Source organism: Triticum dicoccoides, chromosome 2B (genome assembly GCF_002162155.2).
Source record: "Triticum dicoccoides isolate Atlit2015 ecotype Zavitan chromosome 2B, WEW_v2.0, whole genome shotgun sequence".
NCBI lineage: Eukaryota > Viridiplantae > Streptophyta > Magnoliopsida > Poales > Poaceae > Triticum > Triticum dicoccoides.
In genome coordinates, this window is record NC_041383.1 from 171,563,399 (window position 1) to 171,578,028 (window position 14,630).

The window sequence follows — 14,630 nt, forward strand, 5'->3', positions numbered from 1 at the left end:
GCACTCATGTGTTTTCAGCCTGCTCTGCACGGTATCAGTATCACCTTAGAAAATCTCACTTTGAAGGCAAGGCTAACAATGAAATTGCCCAAACATCTCCAGCGGAATATATTATAGATGAAGACTGGACAACCCTCGTTAAACACTTGTCTGATCCAAAGTATCAGGTAGGCTATATGTATTTGATCAGTCCACATATTGAACTTGTATTTATGTATGTGCCTTACAAGTGTATCTTCTTCTAGGCTAACTGTTTGAAAAACAAAACCAACTATTCTAAAGTGAAATTCCAACAGACAACAGGATCTCGTAGCTATATTGCACACTGCGAGGCTCTTGTAAATAGCTGCTACTTCCTTCTTTTTTCTATGCCATATTATCGTATCTATATTGACTTGTTCCAAATACAGAGGAAAGCCCGTGTGGACAAAAAAGAACCTGAACCGAATGCAGTGCAAATCTTGAAGGATTGCTACACCAGCAAGATGAAGGGCATGAGCACACCAGTTCAAGCCGCTGTTGTAAGTCCATACTCCTCCTGCCTTTGAACTGGTTGGTACTGTGATGTGTTCATTTAACTACTTGGTTTGCAGCCAATGTCAGTTACTCTGTTCACTTTTATACACAATTGTTTTAACATATCATTTCACCTTACATGGTTTAAAAGAGATGAAGGATATTCTTTTGGTCTTGATCTGTAATCTAGTTGTTATGTTCACGTGCGCACACAATGATAAAATAGCCTGTTTGTTTTATATCTGTTTGCCCATGATATGAATGATGTCATACTATGTTCATCCTACTTTAAACCATGTCTCTTCATCCTTAGATGTCAACGAATGTGAGGAAATAGACAATACAGTAGGCATGCTACATGGAAATATGTTCTGAAAGTGATTTTATTATGTAGTTGGCACTACAATACATGCTAATGTATTATAGTAGTTCACCAAAATAAGTTATGTATAAATGTGTAACCTACTTTGTTTGTTTTTGTCTCATTAGTAACTTATCTGGTACGCTAATCTACAAGTTCAAACTTTCAGGAAGCTATGGAACAAATGATTGAACAACCACAACCACCTGAAGGTGACGAGGCTACCACAGGCACAATGTCACCTCTTGCTGCAGTGCGTCAGTATCTCTCCACTAACAGTGCAAAAAGCACCTTCCTGTGTAATTATGGGTTGGTTGTCAAGGTAACATCGTCCAAATCGCCTACTGAACAAAATCTTCCTGCTAGACAGAGTAATATATCTGTCCTCCAGACACAAGTCCAATCCCTAATGGACGTCATTTGGGAAACAAGAATAGTGGTTGACAAATGTCGTCAAGATATGAATGGTTTTGAAACCAGACTATCAGACATTCGCTTCGTTGTTCAAGAGCAATGGCGGAAACAAGGTGAAGATCATGCTGGTCCATCAGATTCTACAGCCTGAAACATTAGCACTCATGTCAAATGATCTGTGCTTCTATACATCTGATGGTGCTTTTATCTGCAAGGAGTGTAAAATTTATGCCAATAGGCCTTTTGTTGTATGGTTCGAATTTATTTTGTTGTGATACAATATGATGCTGCCAAAGGCGGCAGTAATTACGACGCTATTTTTGTATAGTGTAGGTTTATCTTAGTAATGTATTCGGCCGAAAGCTTCGTAGGATCCCAACATGCCAACATTCGTCAAAATTTGCATGTAGCCCACTGAAAATATCTGGCCCATTCCAATTGGGCTAAAAATGATTATGGGCCAAAATTTGCATGTAGCCCACTGAAAATATTTGGGCCTAAATCAACATAAGCTTTCATATTTTTCTGGTAGGCCTGTGCCCATAGTGGGCCTTTAACAGGCCTAAACATAATTTGGGCCCTCAGTAACAATAGGCCATTTACAGGTGTAAATATCTTGAGACCATAAAAAACATGGGCCTTTAATAGACTGAAAGTGAGATTGGGCCCTGATTGTGCCAAATAACCCACTGGTCTTAGCAGTCCCAAATGGTGGCCCATTTACGATGTGAATCTTTGACAGGCCGAAATTTGGACGGGCCGTAAATGCACCGACCTAATTCACGGGCCTTTAACAGGCCAAAACTTCAGTCGGGCTAGATTATCATCATTTTTATATGGGCCGTTAATGGGCCCGATGTGATGTTGGGCCACGTATGGCCCATGGTTTTCGTCCGACGTTAACAGGCCGAAAATCACAACAGGACGAAAGTGGCCCAAATCTATAGTGGGCCTCTAATAGGTCGAATGTCAGACATGGACGAATATGACCCAAATCCTTCACGGTTGTTTATGGGCCAAAAGTTTCAATGGCCTGTAAATGGGCCCAAATGAAGCAGGACCTTTAACAGGCCGGAAATACACCGGGCCGTAATTCGGCCAAATACTTAGCGGGCTGTTAACGGGCCAGAAGTGACCATGGGCCGCGATGATGACAAGTTTAGGACAGGCCATTGACGGGCTGATTTGACACTAGCCGTATGGGGCTTAACAGAGAATGTTGGGCCTTTAGCTGGGCTGACCCATTATGGTCAGCAAAATCTTGTGGGCCTTTAGCTGGGCGGGCCCATTATGGTCCGCTAAATCTCGTGGGCCTTTAGCTGGGCCGGCCCATTATGGTCCGCTAAATCTTATGGTCTTCAGTTGGGACGGCCGGTTTAAACTTTATGGGCCACTTTTGGGCCCGTCCATGTGTCAACATATCATAGGCCCATCTCGACCGTTGGATGAGTGACACCTGTGCCAACGCATGGTTCCATCGGCCAATGAGAATTTTACACGTGGAAAATCAGCATTGGTTGTGGCTGTTAGCGGGTTATTAGATCCAAAATCGGACCCGATAGCGTAATGGCGCTTAATAGTGTCTCGTTACGGTGGATGCCACGTGCTGGTCACCCTTGACGAAAGCACTTCTATGACGCGTGATTTATCGTCATGGAAGTGGACACTTTCGTGATGATAATTTTGGTAATGTCATGGAACACTTCTATGACAGCACAGGTATGACTATCTTGATTCTGTCATAAAATCGTCATGGATGTACATGCATGACAAAAAACGCGACCTACTGTGACAAACACGTATCATCACGGAAGTGTATTTTTTTGTAGTGCATGGGGGGGGGGGAAGGAGTTATATTATGTTTATATGTTGACGACATACTCATATTTGGAACAATTCTCAAGGTCATTGAGGAAGTTAAAGATTTTCGGAATCAAAACTTTGAGATGAAATACCTTGGAGTAGCTGATGTTATCTTGAACATCAAGCTTTTAAGAGGTGGTGATGGTGGGATCACTCTATTGCAGTCTCACTATGTGGAGAAGGTTCTAGATCACGTTGGATATTCAGACTGCAAACCTTCTCCAACACCTTATGATCCAAGTGTTTTGATTCAGAAGAGCAAAGTAGAAACAAAGGATCAATTGAGATATTCTCAAATCATTGGCTCGCTTATGTATTTAGCTAGTGCTATGAGGCCTGATATATCGTTTGTTGTGAGTAAACTAAGCCGGTTTGTTTCAAACCCGGGAGATGTTCATTGGCATGCACTTGAGAGAATAATGCGCTATCTGAAAGGTACTATGGGTTATGGACTTCACTATGCCGGATATCCAAGAGTACTTTAAGGTTATAGTGATGCAAATTGGATATTTGATGCTGATGAGCTTAAAGCGATAAGTGGTTATGTGTTTACACTTGGTGGTGGTGCTGTTTCCTGGAAGTCTTGCAAGCAGTCCATCTTAACAAGTTCAACAACAGAAGCAGAACTCACATAATTAGACACGACAACAATTGAATTAGAATGGCTTCAAGAACTTTTGATGGACTTGTCGGTGGTTAAAAAACCGACACCAGCTATTATAATGAACTGTGATAATCAAATTGTGATCGTCAAGATAAACAGTTCTAAGGATAATAAGAATTCATCAAGACATGTGAGAAGGAGACTGAAATCTGTCAGGTTCATGAGAAACACCAGAGTTATAGCATTGGACTATATAAACACATCAAAGAATCTGGCAGATCCCTTCACAAAGGGTTTATCATGAAATATAATAGACAATGCATTGATACATCTCCAATGTATCTATAATTTTTTATTGCTCCATGCTGTTATATTATCATTCTTAGATGTTTTACAATCATTTTATAGCAACTTTATATCATTTTTGGGACTAACCTATTAACATATTGCCCAGTGCCAGTTGCAGTTTTTTGCATGTTTTTTACATCATAGAAAATCAATATCAAACGGAGTCCAAATACAGCAAAACTTTTTGGAGATTTTTTTTGGACCAGAAGACATCCAGTGGGCCAGAGAAGCACCTGGGGGTGCCCTAGGGGGGCACAACCCACCAGGGCGCGCCTGGGGGCCCAAGCGCGCCCAGGTGGCTTGTGCCCACCTTGGTGGCCTCCCGCACCGCCTCTTCACTCTATAAATGCCCAAATATTCCAAAAACCCTAAGGGAGTCGACGAAGTTTTGTTCCAGCCACTACTAGTTCTGATACCATGAGATCCAATCTAGAGCCCTTCTCCGGCACTCCGCTGGAGGGGGAAATCATCACCAGTGGACATCTTCATCATCCCGACGGCCACCATGATGAGGAGGGAGTAGTCCACCCTAGGGGCTGAGGGTTTGTACGAGTAGCCATGTGTTTAATCTCTCTATCTCGTGTTCTTGAGATGTCACGATCTTGATGTATTGCGGGCTTTGTTAATATAGTTGGATCATATGGTGTTTTCCCCTCTCTATCTTGTTGTGATGAATTGAGTTTCCCTTTGAGATTTCGTTGTTATCGGATTGAATACTTTTATGGATTTGAGAGCACTTGATATATGTCTTGCATATGAATAGCCGTGGTGACAATGGGGTATTATTTTGATTCACTTGATATATGTTTTGGCACTCAACTCGCGGATTTCCAAGGTGACATTCGGGTAATCTGTGCATAGGGGTTGATGCACGTTCTTGTCTTTGTTTCTTGGTAGAAATCTTGGGGCACTCCTTGAGGTTCTTTGTGTTGGATTGAGTATTATGAATCTGAATTTTCTTTGGTGTTATTTTAATATGAACTCTTGGATAGATCAATCGGAAAGAATAGCTTTGAGGTGGTTTCGTACCCTAAAAACAATTTCTTCTTATCTTCTCCACTAGATAAGAACTTTGGAGTGATTCTTCAGCGCACATGAGGGATGGTTATATGATCCAATTATATTATCGTTGTTGAGAGATTACACTAGCAAAAGCACGGACCCTAGGCCTTGTTTTCAAGCATTGCAATACCGTTTGTGCTCCATGATACGTCTCCAACGTATCTATAGTTTTTGATTGTTCCATGTTGTTATATTATCATTCTTGGATGTTTTACAATCATTTTATGGTCATTTTATATCATTTTTGGTACTAACATATTGACATAGTTCCCAGTGGCAGTTGTTGTTTTCTGCTTGTTTTTACGTCGGAGCAAATCAATACCAAACGGGGTCCAAACGCAGCGAAACTTTTTGTGAATTTTTTATGGACCAGAAGACACTTGTTGGGGCAAAGAAGTACCAGAGGGGTGCTTAGAGGGGAGCACAACCCACCAGGGCGCGCCTGGGGGGCCAGGCGTGCCCAGGTGGGTTGTGCCCACCTTGGTGGCCGCCCACACCGCCTCTTTGCTCTATAAATACCCCAATATTTTAGGAACCCTAGGTGAGTCTACGAAAATTAATTCCAGCCGCCGCAAGTTCCAGAAACACCAGATCCAATCTAGACACAATCACGGAGGGGTTCGTCATGTTCATTGGTGCCTCTTCGATGATGCATGAGTAGTTCTTTGTAGACCTATGGGTCCGTAGTTAGTAGCTAGATGGCTTCCTCTCTCTCTCTCTCTCTCTATTGATACTCAATACAATGGTCTCTTGTAGATCCATATGATGTAAGTCTTTTTGCGGTGTGTTTGTTGGGATCCGATGAACTTTGAGTTTATGATCAGATCTATGTTTTTATCCATGAAAGTTATTTGAGTCTTCTTTTGATCTCTTATATGCATGATTGATTATAGCCTCGTATTTCTTCTCTGATATTTGGGTTTTGTTTGGCCAACTTGATCTATTTATCTTGTAATGGGAAGAGGTGCTTTGTGATGGGTTTGATCTTACGGTGCTTGATCCCAATGACAGAAGGGGAAACGACATGTATGTATCATTGCTATTAAGGATAACAAGATGGAGTCTATTTCTACATAAATAAATCTTGTCTACATCATGTCATAGTTCTTGTTGTGTTACTCAGTTTTTCCATGAACTTAATACACTAGATGCATGTTGGATAGCGGTCGATGTGTGGAGTAATAGTAGTAGATGCAGGCAGGAGTCGGTCTACTAATCTTGGACATGATGCCTATATAATGATCATTGCCTGGATATCATCATGATTATTTGAAGTTCTATCAATTGCCCAACAGTAATTGTTTTCCCACCATTTGCTATTTTTCTCGAGAGAAGCCACTAGTGAAACCTACGGCCCCTGGGTCTCTTCTTTAATATATTTGCTTTGCGATCTATTTTACTTTGCTTTTATTTTCAGTTCTATTAAACAAAAAATACAAAAATACCTTGTTGCACTTCATTTTATTTGTGATCTATTTATCCTATCTATTACAACTTTTGTTGGGGAACGCGGTAGTGTCAAAAAAATTCCTACGATCATGCAAGACCTATCTCTAGGTGATGCATAGCAACGAGAGGGAAGAGTGTTGTCTACGTACCCTTATAGACCGAAAGCAGAAGCATTATGAAAATGCGGTTGATGTAGTCGTACGTCTTCACGATCCGACCGATCCTAGCACCAAAGGTACGACACCTCTGCGATCTGCACACGTTCAGCTCGGTGATGTCCCACGAACTCTAGATCCAGCTGAGCTCGAGGGAGAGTTTCGTTAGCATGACGGCATGGTGACGGTGATGATGAAGTTACCGGTGCAGGGCTTCGCCTAAGCACTACGACGATATGACTGAGGTGTGTAACTGTGGAGGGGGGCACCGCACACGGCTAAAACAATTGTCAACTTGTGTGTGCTAGGGTGCCCTCCCACCCCCGTATATAAAGGAGCAAGGGGGGAGGTAGCGTGCCAACCGCGATCACATCGACTTTGGAACCATTTCCCACATGCATCGTCACCTCGTCCTTAACCAATCTTTTCTTAATCCGTAGCCCCTTTTTCGAGTTGAAAATATGAGCAACAAAACCAGTATCAAATACCCAGGCGCTACTGCGAGCATTGGTTAAGTCCACATCAATAACATGTATATCAAATATACCTTTCACTTTGCCATCCTTCTTATACGCCAAATACTTGGGGCAGTTCCGCTTCTAGTGACCAGTCCCTTTGTAGTAGAAGCACTCAGTTTCAGGCTTAGGTCCAGACTTAGGTTTCTTCTCTTGAGAAGCAACCTTTTTGCCATTCTTCTTGAAGTTCCCCTTCTTCCCTTTGCCCTTTTTCTTGAAACTAGTGGTCTTATTGACCATCAACACTTGATGCTCCTTTTTGATTTCTACATCCACGGCCTTTAGCATCGCGAAGAGCTCGGGAATGGTCTTGTTCATCCCTTGCATATTATAGTTCATCACGAAGAGTTTATAGCTTGGTGGCAGTGATTGAAGAACTCTGTCAATTACACAATCAACTGGAAGATCAACTCCCAGTTGAGTGAAGTGATTATGGTACCCAGACATTCTGAGTATGTGTTCACTCACAGAACTATTCTCCTCCATTTTGCAGCTGTAGAACTTGTTGGAGACTTCATATCTCTCAACTCGGACATTTGCTTGAAATATTAACTTCAACTCTTGGAACATCTTATATGCTCCATGACGTTCAAAACGTCTTTGAAGTCCTGATTCTAAGCCGTAAAGCATGGCACATTGAACTATCGAGTACTCATCAGCTTTGCTCTGCCAGACATTCTTAGATGTCATCAGTAGCATCTGCAGCAGGCCCGGCACCCAACGGTGCTTCCATAACGTAATTCTTCTGTGCAGCAATGATGATAATCCTCAAGTTATTAACCCAGTCTGTGTTGTTGCTACCATCATCTTTCAACTTAGCTTTCTCTAGGAATGCATTAAAATTCAAAGGAACGGTAGCACGGGCCATTGATCTACAGCAACATAGACATGCAAAAACTATCAGGACTAAGTTCATGATAAATTAAAGTTCAATTAATCATATTACTTAAGAACTCCCACTTACATAAACATCCCTCTAGTCATCTAAATGATCACGTGATCCAAATCAACTAAACCATGTATGATCATTGCATGAGATGGAGTAGTTTTCAATGGTGAACATCACTATGTTGATCATATCTACTATAGGATTCACGTTCGACCTTTTGGTCTCAGTGTTCTGAGGCCATATCTGCATATGCTAGGCTTGTCAAGTTTAACCCGAGTATTCTGCATGTGCAAAACTGGCTTGCACCCGTTGTATGTGAACATAGAGCTTATCACACCCGATCATCACATGGTGTCTCGGCACGACGAACTGTAGCAACGGTGCATACTCAGGGAGAACACTTGTACCTTGAAATTTAGTAAGGGATCATCTTATAATGCTACCGACGTTCTAAGCAAAATAAGATGCATAAAGGATAAACATCACATGCAATCAAAATAGGTGACATGATATGGCCACCATCATCATGTGCTCATGATCTCCATCACCGAAGCATCGTCATGATCTCCAACGTCACCGGCGCGACACCTTGATCTCCATCGTAGCATTGTTGTCGTCTCGCCAACTATTGTTACTACGACTATCGCTACCGCTTAGTGATAAAATAAAATAATTACATGGCAATTGCGTTGCATACAATAAAGCGACAACCATATGGCTCCTGCCAGTTGCCGATAACTTTGTTACAAAACATGATCATCTCATACAACAAATTATATCACATCATGCCTTGACCATATCACATCACAGCAAGCCCTGCAAAAACAAGTTAGACATCCTTTACTTTGTTGTTGCAAGTTTTACGTGGCTGCTACGGGCTTCCAGCAAGAACCATTCTTACCTACGCATCAAAACCACAACGATTTTTCATCAAGTGTGTTGTTTTAACCTTCAACAAGGACCGGGCGTAGCCACACTCGATTCAACTAAAGTTGGAGAAACAGACACTCACCAGCCACCTGTGTGCAAAGCACGTCCGTAGAACTAGTCTCACGTAAGCGTACGCATAATGTCGGTCTAAGCCGCTTCATCCAACAATATCGCCGAATCAAAGTATGACATGCTGGTAAGCAGTATGACTATTATCGCCCACAACTCTTTGTGTTCTACTCGTGCATATAACATCTACGCATAGACCTGGCTCGGATGCCACTGTTGGGGAACGCAATAATTTCAAAATTTTCCTACGATTACACAAGATCTATCTCTATGTGATGCATAGAAACAAGAGGGGAGAGTGTTGTCTACGTACCCTTGTAGACCGAAAGCGGAAGCGTTATGACAACGTGGTTGATGTAGTCATACGTCTTCACAGTCCGACCGATCCTAGCACCGAAGGTACGACACCTCTGCGATCTGCACATGTTCAGCTCGGTGACGTCCCACGAACTCTAGATCCAGATGAGGTCAAGGGAGAGTTCGTCAGCACGACAGTGTGGTGACGATGATGATGAAGTTACCGGCACAGGGCTTCGCCTAAGCACTATGACGATATGATCAAGGTGTGTAACTGTGGAGGGGGCACCGCACATAGCTAAAACAATTGTCAATTCGTGTGTTCTAGGGTGCCCCCTGCCCCCGTATATAAAGGAGCAAGGGGGGAGGCCGACCGACCCTCATGGGGCGCGCCCCAAGTAGGATTCCTACTAGGAATCCTATTCCTAGTAGGTTTCCAACAAGGTAAGAGAGGGGAAGGAGGAAGGAAGAGGGGGAGGGGAAGGAAAGGGGGGACGCCGCCCCCCTTCCCTTGTCCTATTAGGACTCAAGGGGGGGCAGCCCTCCTCGCCCTTCCTCTTCTCCCACTAAGGCCCATCTAGGCCCACTAGTTCCCCCGGGGGGTTCCGGTAACCCTCCGCCACTCCGGTTTTATCCGAAACTTCTCCGGAACACTTCTGGTGTCTGAATATAGTCGTCCAATATATCAATCTTTATGTCTCGACCATTTCAAGACTCCTCATCATGTCCGTGATCATATCCGGGACTCCGAACAATCTTCGGTACATCATATCACATAAACTCATAATACCAATCATCATCGAACGTTAAGCGTGCGGACCCTACGAGTTCGAGAACTATGTAGACATGACCAAGACATGTCTCCGATCAATAACCAATAGCGAAACCTGGATGCTCATATTGGTTCCTACATATTCTACGAAGATCTTTATCAGTCAAACCGCATAACAACATACGTTGTTCCCTTTGTCATCGGTATGTTACTTGCCCGAGATTCGATGTCGGTATCTCAATACCTAGTTCAATCTTGTTACCGGCAAGTCTCTTTACTTGTTCCATAATACTTCATCCCACAACTAACTCATTAGTCACAATGCTTGCAAGGCTTATAGTGATGAGTATTACCGAGAGGGCCCAGAATACCTCTCCGAAACATGTAGTGACAAATCTCAATGTCGATCTAAGCCAACCCAACAAACACCTTCGGAGACACCTGTAGAGCACCTTTATAATCACCCATTTACGTTGTGACGTTTGGTAGCACACAAAGTGTTCCTCCAGTATTCGGGAGTTGCATAATCTCATAGTCTGAGGAACTTGTATAAGTCATGAAGAAAGTGGTAGCAATGAAACTGACATGATCATAATGCTAAGCTAACGTATGGGTCATGTCCATCACATCATTCTCCTAATGATGTGATCCCGTTCATCAAATGAAAACACATGTCTAGGGTTAGGAAACATAACCATCTTTTATTAACGAGCTAGTCAAGTAGAGGCATACTAGGGGCTATATGTTTTGTCTATGTATTCACACATGTACTAAGTTTCCGGTTAATACAATTCTAGCATGAATAATAAACATTTATCATGAATTAAGGAAATAAATAATAACTTTATTATTGCCTCTAGGGCATATTTCCTTCAACTTTATCCCATCTCCGTGCCAATTTCTGGCGCCGTTGCCCGAAAGGGATTGACAACCCCTTTAACACGTCGGGTTGCGAGTATTTGTTATTTGTGTGTAGGGGCTATTTACGTTGTGTTGCGTGGTTCTCCTACTGTTCGATAACCTTGGTATCATCACTGAGGGAAATACCTACCGTCGCTGTGTTGCATCATCCCTTCCTCTTTGGGGAAATACCGACGTAGTTCAAGCAGACATCACTTTGTTTTATCAATTGCTACCTTGCTGTTTTTATTTGTTAAGAATATAAAAATATATCTCTACCATCCATATTATACTTTTATCACCATCTCTTCACCGAACTAGTGCACATATACAATTTTCCATTGTATTGGGTGTGTTGGGGACACAAGAGATTTCTTGTATTTGGTTGCAAGGTTGTTTGAGAGAGACCATCTTCATCCTACGCCTCCCACGAATTAATAAACCTTAGGTCATCCACTTGAGGGAAAATTGCTACTGTCCTACAAAACTCTTCGTTTGGAGGCCCAACACGAGTCTACAAGAATAAACTTGCATAGTAGACATCAAACTCTTTCTGGCGCTGTTGCTGGGGAGGTGAGTGCATGAAGGTATATCTTTATATCTTGCAATTGAATCTTTTAGTTTCTTGTTTTATCACTTGTTTGGTTTATAAAAAGAAAACTACAAAAAATGGAATCGAAGTTGCATCATATTATTCATCTTTATAATGTATTTCATGGAAGTGATGGAAAGGAAATTTGTGCTCAATTGATAGAAGAAGAACTCAATAGAATGTTTGGTATACATGATGAGCATGATTGCAATGTTGCTTGTATGAATTCTTTGAATATCCATGATGCTAATGATATGCAAATCCATAAGCTTGGGGATGCTATGTTTGATGAAGATGATATTTTTAGTCCCCCAAGATTTGATGTGCAAATTTGTTATAATGATTGCATGCCTCCTATTTATGATGATTATAATGATGAAAGTGGATTTGGAGAGGTCATGACTTTATTTAGTGATGAATCCACCATTTTGGATGAGGCTTCATTGACTATGATAACAAAGTTTCTATCTATGATGATTATGGTGATGACATGTATGCTATAAAGAATAATGATAACCATGGAACTTGTCATCATGATTTTAATTTTCACTGTCATGATAGTTATATTGTCGAGTTTGCTCCCACTACTGTTGATGAGAAGAAATTTGCTTATGTGGAGAGTAATAAATTTTCTATGCTTTTGTGCCATTAAAAGAATGTTTTACATGATAGTTATATTGTCGAATTCATTCATGATGCTACTGAAAATTATTATGAGGGAGGAACATATGCTTGTAGGAATTGCAATAATATCACATTTCCTCTCTATGTGTTGAAAATCTTGAAGTTATGTTTGCTTTGCCTTCCTATGCTAGTTGATTCTTGCTCCCATAAATTATTCTCTCACAAAATCCCTATGCATAGAAAGTGGGTTAGGCTTAAATGTGCTTTCCGTGTGTTTTATGATGCTCTTGTTATGTTTCCACTCTTATCTTTTATGTGAGCATCATTGAAATCATCATGCCTAGCTAAAAAGGCATTAAAGAAAAGCGCTTGTTGGGAGACAACCCAACACTTTTATCTACTATTTTTATGTGTTCACATTATTATGCTACTTTAGTAATCATGTTTTATTGCTTTTGTTTCAATAAAGTGCAAAGTAAAGCCTTTGGGATAGTGTGGATAATAGTTGACTTGAATCTGTGCAAAAATAGAAACTTTTGTGCCCATTCCAGAAATTTCTAAAATTCACTGGAACGTGCTTTTGATCTGATTTTTTCACAGGTGATAGATAGACAATTTCCCTACGTTGTACTAATTTTTCAGAATTTTTGGAGTAGAAGAAGTATGGTTGGAGTACAGATTACTTCAGACTGTTCTGTTTTTTGATAGATTGTGTTTTCAATGCATAGTTTGCTTGTTTCCTAGTTTCTATGGCTTATATTGCTCAATATAAATTGTGGAAATGATATGGTACAGTAGGCATTGTGTGAGAACAATTATGAATCTTGTCTTTGATAGTACCAAAGTGAATGGTTTGCTCTTTATCACACTAACCTATCTCACAAAGTTTCGTTAAGTTTTGTGTGATTGAAGTTTCAAGTTTTGGGTGAGATGTCGATATGAGGAGAATAAGGACTGAGAAGACCCTAAGCTTGGGTATTCCCAAGGCACCCCAAGATAAGCTTGGGGATGCCCCGAAAAGCATTCCCTCTTTCGTCTTCAACATTATCGGTAACCTCACTTGGAGCTATGTTTTCATTCGTCACATGATATGAGTTTTACTTGGAGCATCATTTTACTTTGTTAGGATTTTCTTACTGTTAATTATAATAATGTCTTGCATCTTTATTTTCAATAAAAGTGGCAAGGATAGCCTTTACCATGCTTATTTTGCAAGTATATGAGTTGCCGTTTCAAAACACAAAGTTTGTCGTTGTTACAAAAATCCCCGAGAAAAGTAAGAATGTGATAAATTTTGAATTTTTTGCACAATAAGATCTGATAAATGTTCTGAAGTGTGTTAAATTTTCAGAATTTTTTAAGTTGAATAAGTATGGATCCTATTGCAGTCTTTACAGACTGTACTGTTTTGGCAGATTGATGTTATGGTTGGATTGTTTGTATATGTTTGCTTGTTTAATGATTCTATTTGAGGATAGGACTATTAAATATGCAAAGGCATTTAGCATGCAATGTTGAACAATAATTTTAGTGATTTGCTACTGTAAATAATGATAAAGTTTTTGCATTGATTTATACTAACTTATCTCACGAGTTCTTGTTGAGTTTTGTGTGGATGAAGTTTTTCAGATTTAGGGAAACCGTGATATAAAAAGAATTAAGAAGGCACAAAAGCTCAAGCTTGGGGATGCCAAAGGCATCCCAAGATAATATTTCAAGAAGTCTCAAGCATCTAAGCTTGGGGATGCCCCGGTAGGCATCCCACCTTTCTTCATCAACAATTATCGGTTAGTATCGGGTTGATCCTAAATTTTTGCTTCTTCACATGATGTGTGCTATTGTTGGAATGCCATTTTATTTGTTGTGCTTGCTGTTTTAATAAAATACTTAGATCTGAAAGTTTTAAATAAGAGAAGAGTCCTCACATAGCTATCTATTTACTTAACTACTTGCTTGAACTTCACTTATATCTTCTTGGAGTAGTTTGTCATTTTCTCTCATGCTTCACTTATATTATTTTGAGAGAAGAAAATTTGTATGCTCATGTTCTTCACTTATATTAGTTTGAGCTTATAAAAAGCAACATATGAAATTAGTCCCAAAGTGATAGATATCTAAGGAGGATATAATAAAAACTTTCATGAAGATCATTGGACAAAATAAACTTGGTTCTTTGTAATGGTTTTGAGATATGACGATATGATATGTGAGTCATGTTGATGAGTAATTATGCTTAGTAAGAATATTAGTGTTAAGGTTTGTGATTCCTT